We start from the raw sequence: 5,342 nt of genomic DNA, 5'->3' as shown, positions 1-5,342 counted from the left end.
CTCCCCGCTCTTTCGTTTCTTCCGCGACACGGCCACTGGTTTTTTCCGCCATAAAAATTGAACTCCTCGCTGTGATTTTTCTCCTTAGCTAGAAAGAGTGTCCGACACAATAAAACACGATAAAAATAAAAACGTGTTAAAAACTCCCGCTTCTGTTCGATCATACCCTCATCATAAAGTTACCTTCATATCAAATCAATATGGTTTGATTCTCATGCAAGCCAATTAAGCATTTATCTCCACTGCCCAAGTTAATTCCCACCATATATAGGCACTAGGCACATGAACTACTTTGAACTATTATATATAAATTATAAAAACTCCCACCTGGATGTTTTCCACAATTTTGGAATCCATGATAATTTCACAGATCAACGGTGACTTCTTTTAACACTTCGGTCACTACCGAAACCGGCCGTTGTTGATCGAGCGTTTCTCCCCAGCCCCCGGACGTTACAAGGGCTGCTCTGTTGCTCGAAGGTCGACTCTCAAAACCACTTCCTTTAAGCCTGCCCTCCACCGACGGACACACCCGTTGGTGGAGGCTGCTCCGAATCTTCAAACCGCTTCCCAGTACGAGCCCTAGGCTCTGATACCACTTGTTAAACTTTGAGCAAGCGAATCAAGAACGCGAACACGAGATTTGATCAACACACGATTAACTCTTTTATTAAGAAAACGACAAACGAGAAAAACTTAATAATTATGATACAATGTATGGCATATATAGAGCCCATACATGACTATTCATATACTAACTCAAATACACAATTTGAATCTAAAACAAATATGATTAAATAAAATAAAACTAACTTATCTTATAATAATAAACTAATTATTATATTAAATATTTCCGAGATTCTAGGAGCCTCCAATCTGATTTGGTGTTGGACACGTTGTAATGACTTTTCTTCTAGGCTTCAAGATAAAGTGCACCATTCGATCATAATTAATATATCCTTCCTACGAGATTTCTAACCTTCGTATTATTTTCATGTCTAGATTAACATATCAAAACATATGGTATGATGAAAATTCATTTTCATCTAGATTTGTTGTCTATTTTTTTAAATGTCAAATAAACATGTATTCCAAATCAGTGTAAAAAGGCTAGCAATTTATATGAATCAATGTCATCAAGAGTATCAAAGTTCTCAATCATTACATAACCAGTTTCACGTTTCTCAAATACCCGATCGACGTTTACATCATATCTTTTCTCTCTATATCAGAATGTAAATCATTATAAATTGATGGCCATACACCCTTTACATCAATTAATATCTTCAATTAGATGCTTTCTCAAAAGCCTCATCTTCTAAATTCTAATTGAACATCAAGATATATTGTTTTGTATATGGCATGTAGGGATGTGTGTCGGGTTGAAGCCAGATCGATCGAACTCGAACCTGAAATTTATAAGAGTCTCAAAGTGGTATGCTAAACAAAAGCCTTGATAAGTTGGTATATTTATAAAGACTTTAACTAATGTTGGTAAATTTAAAAGGTATGATAAATAAACTAATTATATAAGTCGTATAGTACTTTTATAGATGCCTAATTCTATAAAAGAATTCAACGTTTTATAAATATAAGTCAAAATTTAAATTTTAAAGGAACCTTTTGTCATGTTAAGTTTTTTTACCGTTAATTGTTTTATCATTGGAATTGTTCTTGGACTAGAACAACTCCCAATTGGACAATGAGCTATCGGAATTATGGACATGTATTTCCCTTCTTTACGGGTCAATTTGAAAACAAACGAGGACAAATGGTTGTGGACATCGAATAAAATAGGGTTTTTTCGGTTAAATCTCGGAGGCTGCTTTATAGTGGGAAGGCCAAAACTAAACTGGATATTGTTTTAGACTGTAGTAAGTAGGTCCCAAACAAACTCAATCTCTTTGTTTGGATAGCCGATATGGGACGTGTCATGACCTACGATACTCTCCCCCCCCCCCACCCCCCCACACACACACACACAAATCGCACACAATGACAATTAGGTGATTATTTAGAATTCATTGTAAGCTTTGCGTTCCAAACAAACACATTTAAAAGGAGCATAGTTCATATGAAGAATAAACACAAAATTACATTCAAGATTGAACGATGATTTCATACTCAATTCCCATCCCAATGGCTCCCTATTAGTTATTATTTATTAACCACTTGCAATAGGCTTGGGCTTACATGGGCTGGGCCTCTTTTAGTGAGTTTGATCCACTAGTCACTCCTACTGTCCTACATCAAAGTACCAAACTCCCTATTGTTTTTGCTTCTTTTCAACATCTTTCAGCTTCGATTCAACCTCATTCAAACCATCCTCACCATGAGGATCATTCTCGTCGAATGGCCCGAGCATACGCGGAAAGCTCTTGAAGATCTCTCGCACACCTTCAATTCCCTTGTTCGATAACAAGTTCCCATTAATATTCAACAACCGAAACCCGAATTTGCCCACAACTGCTTTAGCCAATGCCATAGCTCCATCTGTTTTGATCTTGTTTTCACTCATATCAACGATACATAATCGTCCAAACTCGCCTTCGAGTGCCTTTGCAATCACGATGGCACCTTCATCTTTTAGTTCATTCGCGGATAAGTTTATTTTGGTTATAGAATGTTTCTTTGAAACAATGCAATCTGCTAAAGCATTTGCTGCTTCAGAACTGATGCTGTTTCCTGCCATCTCGATGATTTCAAGGGTTGAGTTCGAAGTTTTTAATGCGTTTGCTGTTGCGATCACACCCTCGTTTTCTAAATTCGTGTTACTTAAGTAAATTTCAGTGAGATTAGTGTGCATGGATAGGCTCTTACTCAATGTGACACCGGCTTTTGGTCCGAACATGTTATCACGTAAATCGAGTTTCTTCAAAAGTGTACATGTTTTAAGGGCTTCTGCTAGAGCCATTCCTCCTACTGACCCGACCCGTGTGGAGGAACACCTGAAATGAAATGGGCCGGGTTGGCCCGAGTGAATAAAATGGGTTGAGCAAGTACAAAGATGTTATAACTAAAACAATGTGAATAGTCATAATAAGTGTGTTTAATCTCATGAGCATAATCCAATTTAGTATTTGAAACTTGGGTTCGAACTTGTTTATTAAGCCAAGGGTAGATCTTTGTGTGGGCCAGGCCGTGCCACACCCACCTAGCTTTTTCGCACAGTGGTCTAATTTTTCTGAAAAAATTAAAAAAATGTATTGAGCCCGGCCCATCAAAATTATAGTTCAGGATCCGCCACTGTATTAGGCGTGTCAAACCGTAAACACCGCACCTAATCAAACTAAGACCCGTTTAAACACGTGTACCTGAAAGCCTCGAGATTCGAACACCCTTTCACGAGTTTAGAAATTGCAACCGCACCTTCGTCTCCAGTCTTATTATGATGAAAATGAAGAACCTTAAGTTTACTAGTCGCGGGAACCAACTCGCAAACCACCTTCGCCGCTTCGGGCGAGATCCCGGCATTCTCCAAATACAACTCCACAAGATTACTTTGAGACCTCAAAAGACTCCCAAATGCCCTAACCCCCTTTTCATTCAACACATTATTAGACAAATTCAAATAACTCAACCCGCACCCATCAAGAGCCGACGAAAACATCCTCATAACCTCAACAGCTTCGGGCTCGGGCCTCCTTGACACAATGTCCGATAAGTCAACTTCGGTCAACTGATCTTTGACACCCGACAAAACCGATGCAGCCACATGGGCTGCGGGTAACCCAAAGCTTCGGTTACTAAAACATATTTTTGTAAACTTGTTTCCAGGCTCTTTTTAACGGTTTCAACAGCTCCTTTGCTTCTTCCGCCTCAATAAACGCGCGACGACCACCAGAAATATCGAAAACATGATCTGATGCGATTATTTCCAGTACGGTTTCTCTATGTTCTTTCGGTTTGGGCCCGGTTTTGATGAATTCCACCATTAATTTACTAGCTTCTTTGGCATAAACTTGAACAGCTGATCCACCATCACTTTGGGGATCTTTTTCAAAGTGTTGGGTAGCTGCATTATAACCTGCTGATTCGATTAGTTTGGCCTCTTCTTCGGCTTCTTCTTTGCTTAACAAACCGCATTTTCTTGATAATATTGATGGTGTTGTGAGGTTTCTTATAATGCGTTCGACGAGCAGTAACCTCGTGCTGTGGCTAGGTGGCCATAGCTTGATTGAACGCATGTGGCTATGAGGTGACTCCATGTTAAACTTTCCTGAAAATATGCAGATTCATGCTTTCATTTTTGTAAATATATATATATATATATATATATATATATATTTTATAAATTGGTTTAGAATGCAACAAGAACTAAGTAACCTAACGGGTAAATGTTTCCAAAAGATTTTCAGGCATGTAAAGTATAGTATCCAAATAACATGTAACATAAAGTGTGACATAAACAAAACAAAGGTGATAGAAAAATAGTAGCATTAGACTACTTGTAACATAAAATGATGAGAGAATTATGTATTCAGATAAAGAAGCATAGTCTGCATAGATATGAATAAGGTAGCACAAAACTAAACTTTACGACAAGATCGTGCTAACGCAAAAAGTGAGGCTAAGAAAACCAAAAGTGTAGGAAAAACTAAGGTGCATGTAATTTGATGATTAATCTAATTGTCATACAACATCAATTATTCAAATCAACAATATCTTTGTAAATTGTAACAAATGCCTTGAGATCTTATATCTTTTTTATTGTAATTTGTAATAACAAAAATAAAAGTTTAGTTTTGCAAAATCCGGAAACATTATCATCTCCATCGAAGAAGAAATTACGAAATTTGTGAATTAAATATGAAGGAAAACAATGAGGTTGATGAAGATCTGAATCCAATGATTTGAAATGTGTTTCATAAAGACAAAGAATTTGATCAATGCGGTTTCAAACCGAAAGAACAGACATTGTACCGGTGATGAGGCCGGATAGAGTAGAACAGCCGGTGGGGGTGGATGAATGTCCGGTGAAAGGATATCAGATTGATGTGTTCTATGTTTTTTTAACGGAAAATAACAACTTTTCTGTAACTAAATTAACTGAAATATAAGACAGATGTTTTCTTAAGGGTGAAAGTATTATTTAAAAAATTAGGTGTTAAGTTCTACAAGTAACTTTTAACTAAATATAGTTATATAGTTGGTTATCGGTTAAGTGAATTGTAAACAATGATCGAAAATGTTGTAGCAAGGGGTTCTCACCTTTAATAATAAGAATAAATAACAAAATAATAATAATAAAGATACTCTAGTTATTTATGGGAAATTTTATAGTACATACCGTATAGAAAAACAATAAATAATATAAAAACTTACAATGTTGTATAAAATGC

The 5,342-nt window shown here is 36.7% G+C and overlaps 1 pseudogene; it reads right to left on the bottom strand.

Annotated features, from left to right (window-relative positions):
* Positions 1 to 2,196: 2,196 nt before the first annotated feature.
* On the bottom strand, positions 2,197 to 4,253 carry LOC143636239 (RAN GTPase-activating protein 2-like; annotated as a pseudogene).
* Between the last annotated feature and the right edge of the window lie 1,089 nt (positions 4,254 to 5,342).

This window comes from Bidens hawaiensis, unplaced genomic scaffold (genome assembly GCF_021521415.1).
Source record: "Bidens hawaiensis isolate Kalapana, Puna unplaced genomic scaffold, B.hawaiensis_p1.1 tig00007840_1, whole genome shotgun sequence".
NCBI lineage: Eukaryota > Viridiplantae > Streptophyta > Magnoliopsida > Asterales > Asteraceae > Bidens > Bidens hawaiensis.
Note: the sequence above shows the minus strand (reverse complement) of the source record. Positions and strands in the feature narration are given on the sequence as shown.